Source organism: Pleurodeles waltl, chromosome 8 (genome assembly GCF_031143425.1).
Source record: "Pleurodeles waltl isolate 20211129_DDA chromosome 8, aPleWal1.hap1.20221129, whole genome shotgun sequence".
Classification (NCBI taxonomy): domain Eukaryota; kingdom Metazoa; phylum Chordata; class Amphibia; order Caudata; family Salamandridae; genus Pleurodeles; species Pleurodeles waltl.
Window position 1 is genome coordinate 1,524,939,895 of NC_090447.1, and position 19,316 is coordinate 1,524,959,210.

At 45.4% G+C, this 19,316-nt stretch overlaps 2 protein-coding genes and 1 pseudogene across 7 annotated transcripts in view; all 3 read right to left on the reverse strand.

Annotated features, from left to right (window-relative positions):
• LOC138248900 (zinc finger protein 420-like) overlaps positions 1 to 19,316 on the reverse strand; it is a 461,504-nt gene that overhangs the window by 424,146 nt on the left and 18,042 nt on the right. For all 3 annotated transcript variants that reach the window (XM_069202879.1, XM_069202876.1, XM_069202877.1), the window contains exon 2: positions 18,240 to 18,301. The gene's annotated coding sequence lies outside the window, so the exon portion shown is untranslated. The remainder of the gene's footprint in view (positions 1 to 18,239; positions 18,302 to 19,316) is intronic.
• LOC138248904 (zinc finger protein 420-like) overlaps positions 1 to 19,316 on the reverse strand; it is a 138,587-nt gene that overhangs the window by 101,230 nt on the left and 18,041 nt on the right. For 2 of the 4 annotated variants that reach the window (XM_069202887.1, XM_069202885.1), the window contains exons 2-3: positions 18,240 to 18,301; positions 6,263 to 6,366 (exon numbers count right to left, since the gene is read on the reverse strand). The gene's annotated coding sequence lies outside the window, so the exon portion shown is untranslated. The remainder of the gene's footprint in view (positions 1 to 6,262; positions 6,367 to 18,239; positions 18,302 to 19,316) is intronic. The other 2 variants (XM_069202888.1, XM_069202886.1) reach the window with 1 other exon arrangement.
• The window catches only part of LOC138248906 (zinc finger protein 420-like), a 78,132-nt pseudogene that overhangs the window by 40,773 nt on the left and 18,043 nt on the right, over positions 1 to 19,316 (reverse strand).

Sequence of the window (19,316 nt, forward strand, 5' to 3'; positions counted from 1 at the left end):
CTTCCACATTCTTTGCTAGAAGGAGCTGAGCTAGGGACACATTTTGAACTTCCCCTTTTTGAGCAACTAGTTCAAAATCCCGAGGATTAGGATTGGTGTAACTCACCATCCTTTTTGGGAATCAGGAAATATCTGCCATAACATCCCTGACCCTTTTCCTGCTCTGGAATCAATCTCACTGCACCCCTGTGTAGAAAGGAATGGACTTCCTGTTGGAGTATTTGCAAATTTTTGAGCCGTAAGGAGTCTAATCCTGGAGGTACTGGATGGAGCTTCTGTTGGAAGGGTAGAGAAGGGTGATGACTTCCATTTTTGAAGAAAGTGGGATACCTGTCCTCCAACTGTCTGAAAATGATCTGACATAACAGGCCTGAGGATGCTTCCCTGCTGTCACTGAGGAGGAGAAGGAGGAGGAAAAGAATACCTTCTTTTCATCCTTGACCACATCCCCTTTTCTACAGGTAAGGCGGACTTGACTGTTGCAGGATGTATTGCTGTCTGCTCCGAAAACAGAATTCCAAACTAAACACTCTATGTTTATTGTACTGTCTGTAGTCTCTTAATTGAAAACCTAATGATCTAGCTGTTGCCTTGCTATCCTTAAATCATTCAGGAGAAGAGTTGGACTTGGTTTCAAAAAGTTGAGAGCCATCAAATGAAAGGTCCATTAGTGTTGGTTGGATGTCCTGCAAGAAGCCCGGGTTCCTGAGCCAAGCACTGTGTGGAAGGGATACTGACAAATCCATAACCCTGGCTACTGAATCCGCTATATCCAGCCTGACTGGATAATGTATTTGGTTGATGTTTGTCCATTTGCAACTAACTCGCTGAGAAGTGCCTCTTGAGATTTTCTGAGCAGTTGGGGGTGACAGCTTGGGCAGTTTCCAGTGCAGCATATACATATCTGCCTACCAAGCAAGTGGCATTGAGTGATTTTAGTACCATGTTACCTGCTGAGAAAACTTTCTCTGCAATATGCCCCATCTTTTTTTTTATATTTTCTATCTACTGAAGTTGAGGGAAATGGTCCTGGGGTAGTTTTGGATGAACATGAGGCCTGAACTACTAAGCTTTTGGGAGAAGGGTGAGCTGTTTGAAATGTGGGGTCTCTTGGTGCTGGTATGTATCTTTTTTGCGGCTGCTCTAGAGACCGTAGTAGAGGTAGCTGCTATTTTTCCCAAAATTGCCAGTATAGGCTCAGTGAGTGCCTCGCTGAATAGTAGAAGGGGCTTAGATGAATGCATAGAGGAATGAAGGATTTATGTCCAACATGTTAGCAGTTTTCCTTAGTAAAAAATGGTAAGAGGTGACTTTTGGAGGAGGAATGCCTGAGGGAGAAACGAGCGCCCATTACGGAGATGTATCTAAGTCACATACATCTTTCAGGCCCTTGTAAGTGGGGTCTAGGGGTGGTTGGTCATACTGATCAGTTTCAGTAACCTGGATCTCTGAGGATCAAAGTCACCCGTCACAAACCTTTCTTCTTCTAGAAGTCTCTGTGTATCTCTTCTTGACATATGGGGCCTTATATGAAGTGTATCTGAATGAGGTTTTGAGACAGGCAAAGAGAAAAGTTGAAGTGCAGGAGACATCAGAGGCTGCGCAATCGCTGGAGTGTCCTGTGGCACAGATGGTGCCAACTGTGGCACTAATGAGATGTTAGGTTCCTCTGATAATGGCCTTGTACTGGGTGCCAAAAGAGGAAGGGATGACATTCTCAGAACCAATCTTGTAGATGCAGGAGCTGGTAGAGGATTTGCCCAAGATACCTGTGGCAAAGGATGGAAAGGAGTGAACAGAGTTGACTGAAACAGTGTTGGCATTCTGCCTACGTTATGGGATAGGAATCCCATGGAGCCAAGCGGCACACCAGTGGGGATCCTGTCGCTAGTAAATACACAGAACATGGCACTCGGAGAGTTTGAACAGTCCATCTCCGGATCCCGAAATTTGGGGTACTGGGTTCCTAACCGGGGGCTAGAAGATGGCATCACAGGTAGAACTGGAAACAAAGTTGACATTAGTTCCTTCTATGCTGCTAACATTATGTCGATTTGAGTCAGGGATGGTGTGTCTGCATCTTCCTGACGGCGTTCTATCTCCAACTATGGATGAGGTGGAGTTGCCGGTCTAGGGGAAGACGAGATGCTTTGTGAAGATCTTCATTTCGATCTATGCCTTCTCTTCTTTTTCCGTTTTCTCCGGCATTATTTTGAGGATGGAGGAGAAGGTTATCTTGATCTCAAACACAAGTTCCTATGACACTGCTTTTTTCCTGTGCTCTGGTCATAAACATTTTGGCTTTCCTTTCTTTCAGAGCCTTCAGGCACATCTTGCGACATAATTCCCATTTGTCAACATCATGGTCCAAACCCAGGCAGCCCAGGCAGATTTCATGAGGGACAGGAATTTACATTTGTCCCTCACAGTCTCTGCATGGTTTGAATCCGAATTGGTTTGGTTGGGACGTTTCGACAACAGCACCTAAAAAACATAATGAGAAATCGCCAAAATAACTATTTCCCTTTCCTCTAAGGAGAGTTTTTCAGGAACGAATTGACGGCGCAGAAAAAAGGGAACTAACATCATGAGCCGAAAGGGGAGCTTTATGCCAAACTCCAGTTTTGGCTTTGTATACAATGTATTTTCTCCAATTTATTTTAGATCTCGAGTATTTGCTGTAGTCAACAAAAAAACTCAGAAAATGTGTGGCATTGTCTCTCTGGAACAGTCTACATATAGAAGAATGTTGTCAGCGTAAAGAGAATTTTGTTCCTCCTGTAAAATGATGCACCTTTGCAACTCCTTAATCCATTCCAACCAGATCACCAAGCATGCTAGTGTCTCCCCACACAAGGTAAACAATAAAGTTGACAACCAAAATCCCTACCTCATGCTTCTCAGGAGGTATTTCAAGGTCATGCCTTTTACACAAACAACTGGTCTTCAGTCTTGGTATAGGAGCGCCATGCAGCCGCAAAAATCACAATCAAATCCAAATGTGCACAACATCAGAAAGAGAAAGGGCAAATGCACTGCATTAAATGCCTTTTCTGCGTCCAATGAGATTATCGCTCGTGGGGCAGTACTAGACTGGGTCTCCGACATCCTCGTCGGAGACCGAGACATGAAGCCAGATTGACCATTATGAATAGGAGAAACCTGCCCACCAGTATAGTGCCAGGATCTTTGTATCTACATTTAAGTGTGAAATTGGATGCTATGATGCACAGTAGCCAGGAGTTTTCCCTTCTCTGAAGATCAGCAGTGTAAACTCCTGAGTGAGATCAGGGGAAGAGCTCCCATGTTCCTAGCTTTCTTAAGTAAGTGTTGTATATGAGGGCTCAGTTGAGTGGAAAACTTCTTGAAGAATTCCACTTAAATCCCATTAGGGCCTGGTGTCTTCCCTTTCTTCATGTATTTGATTGCCTCACCGACCTTCTCCAGAGAAAGCTCTCCCTCCACATTCTCTTTCTCCCCCACCCCCTCAACAGCCTCATGGTTGACAATTCAAGGTCTGCAGATGATTTCCCACTTTCTTCCCCATATTGACCTATTCCCAGAAATTGACATTACATTACCACCAAGTGAGACTCCTGGATTATTACCACCTCCAGAGTGTTGTTTAATATAATGAGTGACAACTCCGCTTTTGATTTTATTTCGAAGGCAGTTGACGATCCAGGAGAGAACCTTTCCTGTCCTTACTGAGCATAGAACCACCTTAACATGTGGAACAGTCTGTTGCCCACACTCCTCCATCATACATCTATCTAAACTACACCTATTTAACTAGCAACTCAACAATAATCTGATAGAGTTCAATTATTTTCAGTGCTCGCTCTGCTAAGCTCCTTACAGGTGATGGGGGAAGAAGAGGTTGTTTCAATCAATACCAAGAGTCCCATCTCTTTTGGTAGTTCACTATGGCTTTGGGCAGCTTCTTAAGAGCAAAGAGGGCTCTTCTTTCAAGTACATCCCTTACTTAACTCGGTTGAATTATGAGCAGGTTGTGAACACTGTTTAACTGTGTCCACTTATGACCAGGACCAGTCATCTCTTGGTGTGGTATGGTTGGCCTGTAATCATGTCAGGTGATCGTTCCCTCTCGTCTCTTAACTTTGTAGGAACTATTCCTTTTGCGTGTCTCTTCTCGTCTCCTCTCCTGGAGTCATCATCGGCATTCGATGAGTCGCCTGTCCTTGGTAGTTCTTGTGCCCTAGAGTGTGGCGGGGCCAATCACCACACTCGTCCCCAGGTTAGTCTGCCATTTGGGTCAAGTTTGATGCGCCTTGGGCCTCATAGTCTGGGTGGGAGTGGAGACCAGCCGTCTTTTACAAGCAGTGTCATTCTGCAGCCAAGGTCTTTCCTCAAGCCATATCAAGGATTCTGTTTGGCCTGGAATATCACCTTGACTTTGGCAGACATAGAAGCATATATTTTAACCCCAAGGGCCTCGGTTTTTGCTTTATGTGGTTGAAGGTTTTCCGTTGTTTCTGACCCATAGGGGTATCATTCGGGAATACCATTATTATAGGTAAATAGTGTCTCCCCTTTTGCTCCAGTGTTACATACGAAAATTAAATTGTTAGTAGGGGGAATCATGCCATCACCGGCCTCAGAGGGAGAAGGCTTACTAATTATCGCTTTATATACTCTTTCTACATAAAAGCAGTAGTAACAATTTTCAGGCTCTGTCAAGTAGACAGAGGTTCTTAAGAAATTTAATCCCTCCATCCTCTCTAGAAATCAGATGAATCTGAGATTATTCTTGTATTTATCGCTAAGAGAATTCAGTCTGTTGTCGGGGGAGGCTGTTCACCTCCTCTTCTGGTCCTGGGTTGCGTGTGTTCTAGTTCATAGGGAACCAGGCCTGGTAGTTAGGGCTTGACTGGTCCTATTGTAGCAGGGTCAAGACTGATATGCACGGAGCTATGTCAAGTGGCATGGTGGGAGAAAAACAATAGACTGGGATGCGGTTCGGTAGATTACCGCTGCCTGAGATTATTTCAAGCATTCCATCCTACACCTTGCTTTTGCTGACATCTTATGCTATACAATAGCTTGATCACCTAATGAATTACATATACAGAACATCTGCAGCAGTTTCCGAAAGTTACAAAACAAAGAAACATCCTAAACATAGGTTCCTTAAGAGAACACACATATTACCTTTTGCATTTGAGATTGAGGTGTCAATTTCAAAGATTTTCTTCAAATGGAAAGGCACACAAAGCCACATGCACGTGGAAAACCTTGCTCACACAATATACGTACGCATTTCTCCTGCAAATATGAATGGCTGTCAATACTAGCTGGCTGCGGCCTAGTTATGCTAACTAAAGCACATCTAAAGTAGGCATGATTTACTTCCATTAAAAACGCTCTTACAACAGCCATATTTATTAAATATTTAGGAAAACCAGAAAGGGAGAACCCTGCCTCACACTCCAGCATGCAATCAGCCCCAATGCATCATGGTAAATGTAGTCAAAGTTTGTTTTATATCCATAAAGTAAACTGCAGTTTTTCACCTTAGTAGGTGCAGCAAGTTCTGTAAATCTCTGGACACGTGTTTCTGGGTTCAGCCCTTTATCAGCAGAGAGCAGCTTTGTCTGTGAGGCTGACGAGCTCTAGGTTGAAGCACCTGCACGCCAGTGAGTGGTACGTAAACCAGAAGGTCTTTTGGTAGCATTTTCAGCTACCATACAGACAAAGCTGCTCACTGAATCACTTGATTTCACCACATGCACTGCATGAGCACGTTTTTTCACGTTATAATGTTTTTTAGTGTAACCTTGATACAGTTGTAGTGAATACACCCAAGGAATGTAAAACGGGATCCCATGAGTAGTCTGTGTCATTTATTTGATATAACTGTACTGAATACATTGAAGCAATGAGCCACAAGACCATTGTATCTTCTTAACCCTTTGTTCATCTCAAGGAACGTAGAGAGAGAGCGATACACTTCCTCTACTCATAATGACAAAGGGTATTATATGAAATGTATGTTTTTCTCCCCCACGGAACCATTGTTCTTATACACTTAGTTAAGGGCTGTGGTCATTTCTAAATACAAAAGTCAGGTAAATACTACTGGAGCACAGGTTTGCTGCAAACTGTAAACTTTCTGATCGATGTAGTATTTCATACAGATTAAGCAACGGAGGGTGTTGTGAAAATTAAAAGAATTAAAGTTGATGCATGCCATGATACATTACTACGTAGCAACAAAATCACATTGCTGTTTTGACTTCACCCGTCATGAAGTCTCTGTCAGCTCCACTCTCCAAATACGTGCAGGCTCGGAGTCCTAGGCCGGAGGCTGTCTAATTGACAGGTCACAGATGGGACAGCATGTACCTGGCACATAAACGTGCAAACAGGAAACAAAGCTCAGTCCCACAGATAGGCAAAGCAACACCACAATAGTCCTAAGAGATTGGCCCTAATAAAACACATATGGCCGGAGGGGTACATGCATTCCCAAACACCATAAAACGGTCAAATTCTACATACAGTTAGGAACACTTAGCCAATAAGAACACAGCACGCACAGTAACATGCAGTGATCAGGCGTACCTCATGCCGGACACCTGGACACGTTATCCACTGGCCCACATTGTGCCCACGTCCACCTGGATTTGTAATCAGGACCTTATTTATGACTCCAAGACAACTGCTTGCATTCTCAAACAAGAAAAGAATGTCTAATTATTTTAAGGTGTTCAGTGAAATGTATAAAAGGGAACTTCAACCCATTGCACTTTAAACTGTAAACTTTGCACTTGTATAGCGCACTACTCACCGGTTAGGGTCTCAAGGCACTGTACTCATACCGCTATGGAACCCCTCCTGGCTTTTCCCTGTGAGGTGCCCACTCCTGGGCACCCCCAGGGTGAAGCCAGGCATCCAAGCACTGTTGGGGCCGTTGTGGAGATTAAGCAAGCTATTGCCCATAGTTGCAGAGTGGGACTCATTAATTAGATTAGGCACCGAGGCGAGAATTATCTGGTCCAAGGGAATTGAGCCCAAGACCTGCTGAAGCGGGACTTGAACCCTGGTCTTGAGCCAGATCTCTGCCTCAGGGTCTGCCGCTCTAACCACTGTGCCACACTTCTCCACTTTGAGAGACGGTCTTCAGATTGCTGTTCTGTAACTGTTCTCCTGGCTGAAACGTTTAATTAAACGAATTGTTCCTGCCTTGCAAGGCACCTCTTGTCTTTTGTTTTTTAAAGTAAACTCACATTGGAGGAACATTTTGGTGAGCCAGTCAGGAACTGATTGGTACATTGTACCCAAGTGCAGCCAGAAGAAGAGGACCCCGCCCGGACGGATTCGTATCTGCAAAGAAAGGTGAGCAGATGCTGCAATTGATTGAAAGGTCTGCTAAATCCATCCTGAAGCTGCATTCAGAAGGGAAAGAGACTACATCAGAGCCTTAGTCCTAGCATTTGGCATGTGGCAAACTAGGAAACGTGAATATTGTATGCATAGGCTCTGGGTGCAACATAGGGCCCGCACCTCAATCTTACTAGGCTAAAGAGATTTACTCTGCGCTACCGGTTTCTTAACACTGTTAGCATCTGAAAGAAGTGAGAAGTGTGTGTTCGCTTGAACTGCTGGGCGAGACAAAGGGTGTAATTCAGGCGTTAGGAAACTAGAACAATAGGGTACAGGAGATTAGGCATAGCTTGTGTTTGGCAAAGAAGGGCATGTGATTGTTGAAGTTATTCCTTTCTTTCTTCATATAAATTGCTGTTATCTTTACCCCAGAGCTGATATAGTCAAGATTATCAGGCTCACTTAGTCCCGAACACCACGCAGAGCTTCCCCTGGGGTAAGGTATTTCGGTCAGGCTATCCCCCTTGTCTTTTTTGTGTGCCAGTTGAAATGATGCTGTTTTGCTATTGTGACACTGGTAAATGAATGTGGCTGTGTTTGCCTTAAGTGTTGTGATTTGTTGATGATTTAATGTGCTATGAAGGCACTGCTGAATCTCACACATTGCAATTTGATGGTAAAGTAAGGCTCACTATTTTGATGCCAAATTTCAAAGGGTATGAATTAACAACCGCACTTTCCTAGGTTGTGATCCTTCATCTGCATTTGTGTTTGTTAAATCTTTATTGTGATGCATCTGTGAATAACCTTAAGCTCATTAGATCTAGTGATCCCAGTGTATATATTTTCCCACTAACAGAGTAGAACTAGTAATACTTGTGTATATTATTTTCCGCTACCAGAGTAAAACTTAACATTCTATAAAAACAGAAAAGTTAGAATGCGTATAACTCAAGATTCCCTGGAAGCAAAAAGGCTACACACACACACACACACACACACCTACCTACCGCCCCTCCACTCCCCAAAAGAGGGAACCTTCGACACCAACATAACTGAACACACAAGAACATACACACAAACAAAATACACAGGGCAAAAGAGAGGCATTACTAGAATTATGGGCCATCTTTGAGGAAGCCCACGCTGATGACACCAACCCGCAATCAGCAAGCAAGACAACTGCACCTCCCTGCCATATGTAGAAAAGGATTTCTCTCCACGATGCCTGCTATCCCCGCATTAGGCTACACCAATCTGACAGTTGAGGGAGCCCAAGGGGCCACCACCAACCAAGCTGTCAGGTCTAGGCATGACCGTCTACCAGGCAAACAGGACCAGGCAGTCCCAGCACCAACCTAGTCTAGCGCTTAAGCTCCCCGGAATTCGACCCCCATCCGTCATGTTCAGCCCATCAAACTTCAGCGGCACGGACAGCACACACTCCCACTGGCACCAGTGAACACACTCTAATGACAGAGAGGCTCATAGCGGTCCTGGACAGCGACACTGCTAGAGGGGGTGAACAAAGTGGTCCCAGTCTTCTGGGATCTGATGACAAAGAGGGAGCCAAAAGCTTTGCTCAGGTAGCCGAGGAGATGACAGAGAGCAACTTTGAGGGCAGGTCCCGAGCAAGGAGAATGGTGCACAGTTCAGACGGAAGGAGACAGTCTAGGTGGGACTTAGAAGAAAGGCATGAATTAAAGAGGGAGAAAGAGAGCTCGCACCCTGGAATCACAACGGGAGAGTAGACCAACATGACCTCCTTCCGAGGAGACAAAGGGGAGGTGCAAAGCCCAGCTCGGGGAAGAGTCTGAAGCAGAGTGGCTGGGATCTGAGCCTCATCAGATCGTCAATGTGGGGCAGGGGCTGATCAGGAGATAAAAGATCAAGGTAGCCTGATGCAATCCCAGCATGCGTGGCTCAAAATGGCACCTTTGTGTGTGCACAAGGGGAGCAGCCACGGAGACCTCCGCTGCTCCTCCCGAATGCACAAGGCAGACAAATTAACTCCTAGGGATATAACGGCTCAGGAATAAGGTGAGATCTTTGTGCGACCCTTTTGTCACCTACTAGCCCACTAGACCAAAGGAAGTGATCAGTATGAGAGACCCTGGCCAAAGAAAGGATCCTTCGGACCAGAGGACATACCTGTTGCAGAAGACTGCATCTGGCACGGAGGGGGAAATCCCAAGTGGAACTTCCATTACATGCAGGATTGCCTGTAGAGATGGCAGTGCTATGTTGTATCAGGCTCAGTCGAGCTACCCAAAATGAGAATATGTCCACTACTACAGAATGGCACGTCAGGGACCATCTATGTGCCATGGGCTCACATGGATAAGAGACAAACTGCTGCGGTAGTAGTTGGACTCTAACTCTAGGCGAGACTGCTGGTTTAGGGTGACAGCACTTTTGTTTGTAGGCGACTAACTAAATCCTACAACAGGTTGCAAATGTCCACCCAACCCTCCCGGCTCACAAGCAGTACCTGACTGTAGAAAGATGGCTCTGTATATATTATGTCAAAATGAGATATAGTGTGCACAGAGTCCAGGGGTTCCCCAGAGGCTTAACTGAGGGTAAAGTAGATAATACTAATGCTCTCTTTTGTGCTAGTGTGGTCGAGCAGTTAAGCTTATCAGAGGGTAGATCACACACTCAATGACTTAACTCGAGACCAATGGTTTTTATAAAGCAAAAATATATTTTCTTAGTTTACTTTTAGAACCACAAGATTCAAGTAGCAGGTAAGTACTTCAATAGATTTGTATTTCACACATGTATCAACAGTACTTTGTTTGAAATCGATAAGTTATACAGTTCTTGCAATATTGGCAATAATAGTTTTAAAAAATGTACACAGTACAATTTTCAGAAACAGTTCCTGGGGGAAGAAAACTTAGATTGCTTTACAGGTAAGTACAACACTCACAGTTCCATTCTCCGTGGGTTAGGGAGTTCACAGGTTGGGGTTCAAGTTAACCCCAAACACCCACCACCAGCAATACGGGGCCGGCCGAGTACAGAGGTCAAATTGTAGGCAAAATTAACATGGGCTCCTATGGAGACTTGGGGTACTAGGATTCAGATCTGCAGGCAGGTAAGTACCCGTGACGTCAGAGGGCAGACTTGGTGGGTTTAGAGGAGCACTGGGGGGAGGAGGGGGCACAAATAGGCACCAAACATAAACCCTCAGCGGCACTGGGGCGGCCAGTTACAGGATGCAAACAAGATGTCGGGTCTTCAATGATTCTCTATGAGGTGACCCCGGGGGTTACTCAGAGGCTACAGATGAGGTCCAGGGGGTCGTCTCGGGCACACCACCGGCTGGACCGGGAGGAGGGCCGCATGCTGAACATGGCTGCACCGGGTGTTGGTTTCTGCAATGCCTGGGGGCTGCGGGTGCAGTGGGTCCTTCGGCTTCAGATATCTTCATCCAGAGCTTTCGCGGTCAGGGGGCTCCTCGGGATTCCATCCGCAGGCGTCGTCATGGAGAGGGTGGAGAGGTCAACCCAGGGTGGGTACTTGCTCAGAATCGCCTGGGGATCCTTTCTAGTTGGTTGGGTCACCTGGACACAGGCTGTGGGCGTCGGGTGCAGAGTGGTTAGGACTCACGCATTCGGAGTGAGGTTAGAGTCCTTAGTTGTTGGTTTCTTCTTGGACAGGGCTGCTGTCCACTGGAGTTCTTGGTCCTTTTGGGTGCAGGGCAGTCCTCTGGAGCTTGTCAGAGGTCGCTGGTCCTGCTGGATGCGTCGCTGTTCTTTTGCAGGTTCTTTGAAGCAGGAGACAGGCCGGTAGGGCTGAGGCCCAAATCAATTGTCTTCCTTCTTCTCTGCTGGAGGTTTCATCTAAACAGTCCATCTTCTTCTTGTCAGGTCACCAGGAATCTAACAATTTGGGTTCAGGGAGGCCCTTAAATCCTAGATTTAGGGGTGTTTTAGGGGTCAGAGGGCAGTAGCCAATGGCTACTGTCCCTGAGGGTGGCTACACCCTCCTTGTGCCCACTCCCTTTGGGGGAGGGAGGGCACAAACCTAATCCTATTGGTCCCTGTCCTCCAAACCAAGATGGGATTCTGCAGGGAGGGGTCACCTCAGTTCTGGACAACTTAGGGGTGGTCACTCCTCCCTGTTTTCCCTAATTTTCTGGCCAGACTTGCCACCAAAAGTGAGGCTTTGTCCAGGGGGGCGGGCAGCTCCATTAGCTGGAGTGCCCTGGGGCACTGTAATCTGAGGCTTGAGCCTTTGAGGCTCACCGCCAGGTGTTACAGTTCCTGCAGGGGGAGGTGTGAAGCACCTCCACCCAGTACAGCCTTTGTTTCTGACCACATAGTGCACATAAGCTCTCACCCCATGTGATCAGAAACTTGTCTGAATGTGGCAGGCTGGCACAGACCAGTCAGTCCTACACTAGCAGTTTGGCTAACATACAGGGGGCATCTCTAAGATGCCCTATGTGTGCATTTTTCAATAAATCCCACACTGGAATCAGTGTGGGTTTATTGTGCTAAGAAGAATGATACCAAACTTCCCAGTGTTCAGTGAAGCCATTATGAGGCTGTGGAGTTCAAAATAAACTCCGAGACCATATACTCAATATGGCTACACTGCACTTACAGTGTTGAAGAATGGAATTAGATGCTGTAGGGGCATACTGCTCATGCAGCTATGCCCTCGCCTGTGGTATAGTGCACTCTGCCTTGGGGCTGTAAGGCCTGCTAGAGGGGTGACTTACCTATGCCTCAGGCAGTGGTTTGTGGGCATGGCACCCTGAGAGGGGTGCCTTGTCGACTTTGTCTTTTTCTCCCCACCAACACACACAATCTGCAAGGCAGTGTACATGTGCTTGGTGAGGGGTCCCCTAGGGTGGCATAATACATGCTGTAATCCTTAGGGACCTTCCCTGGCCACAGGGGCCTTGGTACCATGGGTACCTTTTGCAAGGGACATAACTGTGTGCCAGGGTTGTGCCAATTGTGGAAACAAAGGTACAGTTTTTGGAAAAAAGTACACTGATGCAGGGGGGTGGTTAGCAGGATCCCAGCACACTTTCAATCAAAGTTGACATCAACACTAGGCAAAAGTCAGGGGTAACCATGCCAACAGTGGCACTTTCCTACACCCCCCAAAAACCCAAAGAGTAAAAAGGTGATTTGTGGCAGCCTTTGCGCATGGACTCCAGAGTGCGACATCTCAGGGGAGTAGTGGGTAAAACAGAGATTACCCTTTTCTCACATGAGCAATAAGTCTCAGTCACACACAGGCAATGAAAGCGATGCCGTAACAAGATTGCAATCTAATGTAAAATGCATGAGCAATGATTAGGATAATGCAAAGTGCAAGAATCATTATTGTGAAAATGAGAGTTGTGAAGACAAAGACTCCCACCATCTTGCAATAAACATGAGATGTAAAGTAGGCCCTAATACCCTAGCATGGAGAACCTAACCTCAAACCTAAAGAAAGCTAGGTGTGTAAACCTCATCTGCCAGTACCGTCTCCGTGATAAGCGCCCCCAACCCTCGTTACCTTGGAATGAGGCCTTTAGGTTAGACTCTGTGGGGACACGCAGGCTAGGTCTGCATCAAGTCAACTATTGCATAGATAGCATTGGTTTCATCTGGTAGGAATCTCTCTGATAACCTTGTCTGCATGAGATATATTTATACAGATCTCGTAGGACCCCTGCCACAAGTATGATCCCAAACAATAGATAAGAAAGCATGCATGGGGCGGCAATTATATAAACAATTACCTCCAAAAGTACATTATGTTCCTGTCAGACTTAAGCGAGAAAGGGACATGATGTGAATACCTACATATATCACTTTTCTTTGGTGCTGATTGTGACGCCTTCACAGAGTGGCACTGATAACCCCTTCACTGCCATGCCTTTTTTTGGCTAATTGGGGCAGTTCGCGCTTATGCCCTCATAACTTTTGTTCACATAAGCTACCCACACCAAATTTACGTCCTGTTTTTCCAACATCCTAGGGATTCTAGAGGTACCAAGACTTTGTGGGTTCCCCAGAAGGAGGCCAAGAAATTAGCCAAAATACAGTGAAAATTTAGTTTTTTTAAACAAAATGGGAAAAAGGGGTGCAGAAAAAGGCTTGTGGTTTTTTCCCTGAAAATGGCATCAACAAAGGGTTTGTGGTGCTAAAATCACCAACTTCTCAGCTTTCAGGAACAGGCAGACTTGAATCAGAAAACCCAATTTTTCAACACAATTTTGGCATTTTACTGGGACCTACCCCATTTTTACGATTTTGTGTGCTTTCAGCCTCTTTCCAGTCAGTGACAGAAATGGGTGTGAAACCAATGCTGGATCCCAGAAACCGAAACATTTCTGAAAAGTGGACAAAATTCTGATTTCAGAAAGGGGTAATTTGTGTAGATCCTACAAGGGTTTCCTACAGAAAATAACAACTGAAAAAAAAATTTTGCAATTGAGGCGAAAAAAACTGCAATCAGGTTTTTTAAAGCAATATACCGTTACATCTGCTGGACTCTTCTGGTTGTAGGGATATATAGGGCTTGTAGGTTCATCAAGAACTCTAGGTACCAAGAGCCAATAAATGACCTGCACCCTGCAGTGGGTTTTCATCCTATACCGGGTATACAGCAATTCATTTGCTGAAATATAAAGAGTTAAAAAAATAGCTATCAAGAAAACCTTTGTTTTTCCAAAATGGGCACAAGATAAGGTGTTGAGGAGCAGTGGTTAGTTGCACATCTCTGAATTCCGGGGTGCCCATACTAGCATGTGAATTACAGGGCATTTCTCAAATAGACGTCTTTTTTACACACTCTCTTATACTTGGAAGGAAAAAATGTAGAGAAAGACAAGGGGCAACAACACTTGTTTTGCTATTCTATGTTCCCCCAAGTCTCCCGATAAAAATGGTACCTCACTTGTGTGGGTAGGCCTAGCGCCTGCGACAGGAAATGCCCCAAAACACAACGTGGACACATCCCATTTTTTGACAGAAAACAGAGGTGTTTTTTGCAAAGTGCCTACCTGTAGATTTTGGCCTCTAGCTCAGCCGGCACCTAGGGAAACCTACCAAACCTGTGCATTTTTTAAATCTAGAGGCCTAGGGGAATCCAAGATGGGGTGACTTGTGGGGCTCTGACCAGGTTCTGTTACCCAGAATCCTTTGCGAACCTCAAAATGTGGCCAAAAAAACACTTTTCCTCTCATTTCGGTGACAGAAGTTCTGGAATCTGAGAGGAGCCACAAATGTCCTTAAACCCAGCGTTCCCCCAAGTCTCCAGATAAAAATGGTACCTCACTTGTGTGGGTAGGCCTAGCGCCCACGAAAGGAAATGGCCCAAAACACAACGTGGACACATCACATTTTTTCACAGAAAACAGAGGTGTTTTTGCAAAGTGCCTACCTTTGGATTTTGGCCTCTAGCTCAGCCGGCCCCGGGGGGGAGGTGGGGGGCAGAAATGGCCTAAAATAAATTGCCCCCCCCCCCAACCCCCCTGGGAAGCGACCCTTGCCTACGGGGTCGCCCCTGCGTGACATTGGCGCAAAAAAAAGATCCCAGGTGCCTAGTTGTTTCTGCCCCCCTTGGGGGCAGATTGACCTAAAATCGGCCGATTTGCCCCCAAGGGGGGCAGAAATGGTCTAAATACAATTTGCCCCCCAGGGGAGCGACCCTTGCCTAATAAATTTGCCCCCCTGCCCCCCAACCCTCCCCGGGGAGCGACCCTTGCCTACGGGGTCGCTCCCCTTGCGTGACATTGGCACAAAAAAAGAAATCCCCGTTGTTTCTGCCTCCCTTGGGGTCAGATTGACCTAAAATCCGCCGATCTGCTCCCAAGGGGGGCAGAAATGGTCTAAATACAATTTGCCCCCCAGGGGAGCGACCTTTGCCTAATGGGTCGCCCCCCATCTCTATAAAAAAAAAATATAAAAAAACACACACACACACAAAATTAGCCCTGGCGCCTAGAGGTTTCTGCTAACAATAGGCTTTTGGCCACCCACCCCCCTGGGGAGCGACCCTTGTCTACGGGTTGCTCCCCTTGCGTGACGGCGCAAAAAAAAAGATCCCTGGTGCCTAGTGGTTTCTGCCCCCCCTTGGGGGCAGATTGACCTAAAATCGTCCGATCTGCCCCCAAAGCGGGCAGAAATGGCCTAAATACAATTTGCCCCTCCAGGGGAGCGACCCATCTGTAAAACAACAACAACAAAAATCTCCGGTGCCTAGTGGTCTAAAATAAATTTGCCACCCAGGGGAACGACCCTTGCCTAAGGGGTCGCTCCCCTTACGTGAAATTCACAAACAAAAAAAAAACACCCTGGTGTCTAGTGGTTTCGGTCCCCCTTGGGGGCAGATTGGCCTCATAAAAATAGGCCAATCTGCCCCCAAGGGGGGGTGCTGAAATGGCCTTAAATATAATTGCCCCATATGGGAGCGATCCTTGCCTAAGTGGTCGCTCCCCACCTCTAAAAGAAAAAAACAAAACAAAAACCAAAAAAATTATCCCTGGTGCCTAGAGGTTTCTTTGTGGTTTCCTACAAATGGGGGTTTCAAGGAGGGTAGATTGCAAGTAGTTAGAGATATAGAACAACAAGTCCCCAATAATGTGACTGTCATGAAGTATCGTGTTGATGGTGTGGTTGAAAATTCTAGGGTGGCAAATGTTAATATTGATAGAATTAATGTGGATGTAAGCCATGATACATTTGTACATAGCAACAAAATCACTAGTATAAAGGCTATTTAATGCATGTGATAAAAAAATATAGCTTGAATCAAATAAAATTCTATAAAGTTTTTAATAAAATGCAAATTGTGTGCTAACATGGTGATAGCAATACAATTTTACACGGCTGAAGTGCTGTTAATAAAGAAGAAAAAAGATACAATTTTATGTGATGGACTAGTATTTAAGGTTGAGCCAAAAAAAGAAGAAAAAAAAACTATAGTGGGCTTACCAAAAACTTACCTGGGCTTGTAGCCCACTGGCTGCTTAACAATGTTTAGCTTCATTTTGACTAATTTGCGGGTTTCTAATTTGCTAGCTTTTCTTTTTCTGTCTTGAGTTTGTCCCTTTCCTAGAGCGTAGGTTCTTCTCCATCTCTGTGTCTGGCTGGCTTCTATCCTTCTAAGGCTCACTTTTAGGGAACTACTACTTTTTTTCTTAAGCACATTATAAGAGTCCATGTGTCTTTCGGCGTTCTCCATTGTATGGTTCCCCCCCTCCAACTTTCTATGCTGTTGTCCTGCTGATGTTGCAAGTTCTCTCATGTGCTCCTCCTCCCAACCAAACTACCCAAATGCAATGCTACATATTGATTTGTGATGCGTGTTGCTTTCCCTCATGCACTGCAGGACAACCCCACTGCTTAAGTATCTGGCCCGATTCCTTGCAGACTCAGCACTGCCAGAGTGAAAGCGAAGTCCAGCACCAAACATTCTGCAGCTTGGCTGATGGAGTGTACATGTTGTCTAAGAGAACTGGTGGCAAGACATCACTGTCTCTTGTAAAACATGTATCAGTGCACCTCTGGTTCTGCTTTTTACTTTGTTGATTGAAGATGTGTTTTTAATACGAATTTGGGGTTTAAATATGTCTTGCTAGTAGCATGGAGAGTGAAGCAGATTATCATATTTTTGAGTATCAGGGGGCTTGTAGAGGAAAGTATGGTACTTTAGAAATAAGAGCTTTTGTGCCCCCAGAGGGATTCTGAGCTGTGGGCAGTTATTACTTGTCAATTAACTCTTGGCCTAGCCTTGCAGGAACAAAAGTACATACATGTCCAGGCAGTGTAAACCATCTGTAGTGCACTCGGTGTCTGGAATATGCAGTCATTAATCTCAGTGTTAATAAAAAAATGCCTATTTATTTGTTTCATGTTTTTTGTGTGTCAAGAGTAAAACAAGTGCAAAACTAGCCTCCAGCTTGTGGATTGAGTATGTGTTATTTTTTCAACGTGTGGTTTAAGTTACGTCTTGCTGTGGGTAGCGAAGTACAGTGTTGTATTTTCGGCTACAGAGAGCTAACACAACAATGTATGATTTAGCAGGTTTGGTCATTAGGAAAAAAAATAAGCTATCCTCAACTCTGCTGTGGATCGGAGTTTTGACCTAAGGAGGAGCAGTGCCTACAACGCCCTCAGCATACTGAGACGAGGAAGTGCAAAGGAAGAACAGAGGAATATGTAGAAAGCGAACAAAGACTGGCAAACAGAGAAAGAAGAGGGAAATTAGAAGACACAAAGAGCAATAGAGAAGAAAGACTTGGGGAGGGAAAACCAACAAAAGACTACAAAATGTTTTCTCAGGCTGACAATCTTTCACCCCAAGACCTGGGAAATAGAGGACCACCAAGGTGCAGTTGATTAATGGAGGAGGATACCCTATTGTACAGGAAACACAATGAGGAGCTACAGCATGGAGGACAGCCAGGAGGAATTGAAACAGAGGGGCTCTGTTGGAGGACCAGAGAGCCAAGACAACAGAGATGGAAGCCTGCACTCCTCCTGGAAACACTGATTCCCCACCACCATGGTTCATAGAAGGACCGTGGCTGTCTAGATGCGTGACGGGGGAATCTGGGCACAGAGGCTGTCGGGGAGCCCTTGGAGGACAATTGGGGGAAAACCATGACAATTGTGCATAGAATCCTACTTACAGGTTGAGTCCCAAAATCACCTGGCTTTCTTTTGTTTTAGAAGCAAGTCTCGATGGCCTAACAAAAGGCCTTATGCTTAAAATGAAGGGGGGGGGGGTAAAGAGAAGAGAGTGTGAAGGAATAATAAACAGTACATAGAAAGGAGAACATAGCTGGAAAAGATATAGCTGAAAACAGCCATAAATGAAAGGTTGAGAGGAATCTTCTGTCTACTTTATCTGGGTCAAATGACACTTACCTTTTCTGAGGACATTGGAGGTGGAGCGCCAGCTTGTCTCTGGAGGAAGTAGCCTGGTGCGCCTAAGCGTAAGAAAAATAGAAGAAATTATCCTGTGAGACCTTTACAGATTTTCTAAAGAATTTGATCCCATATGATAAATGGAGAACAATAAAACATTTAATTATTCAGAGTCTTGGTCTGTGTTACTGAACTAAACCAAACACACATTCCACACCCTCTTTTTGCTTCAAGATCCTCTGTTCTATGCACAGTTTTTTAAAGTGTTGTTAAAGTGTGCGTGTGAATTCGTTTACGAGTGTCTGTGTGCCTAGCTGTCTGTTTTTGCATCTAGCCTAGTCTGTCTGTCTCTGCATCTATCTCAGACCCATATGGCTGTTAACACAGGAGCACTCAAGGGTTTGGTCTGGAAGCAAATACTGGTGTTTGACATTTTTGATGAGGGTGTTTGTGGGCTAAATCTATGAGTGCGCATCTCCATCACATCTTAAGCTGCTCCCCTATGTCATTTTTGGGCTATGCCAGAGATTTGCTTGCAAGATATTTAGCTTGCCTACTTCCTTGATTCTCGTTTTTCAGCGCCTTTCTGTCTCATATCCTTCCTCTTGTGTTTTCCCTTCAATGGAGCATGGACAAAGTACTGATGGATTACTTTCTTGGTGTGCTTCGATGGCTCAGGCTCGGATACTGGTCTTTAAAAAAAGAAATCCCAAAACATCCTTGCTCCGTCCTGTTGTCGTTGGATCGTTACCATCACTGCTACTTGCGCTCTATCGTCTCCTGCTGTTTTTGTTTGCCCCGCTTGCTTCAGTCATCGGTGCTTGTTACATTTTGGTTGCACCCAGCATTTTATTATGAGCAAACTACTAGGCAAGCCTAACATCTTGGTTGGAGTGAAACACAAAATGGTCATCTATACAGACCACGCGTACTATATTCTTTCTCTCTGTAGGCAGAGAAGCATGTGGCCTCGTACACATACAGGCGATAGACACGAGGCGTGGCAGCGGAGTAATGAGACATTACTCCCTCATCTCACTGCAGTCCTGAGTCACATTGCAGACCAGCAGTAGCTGG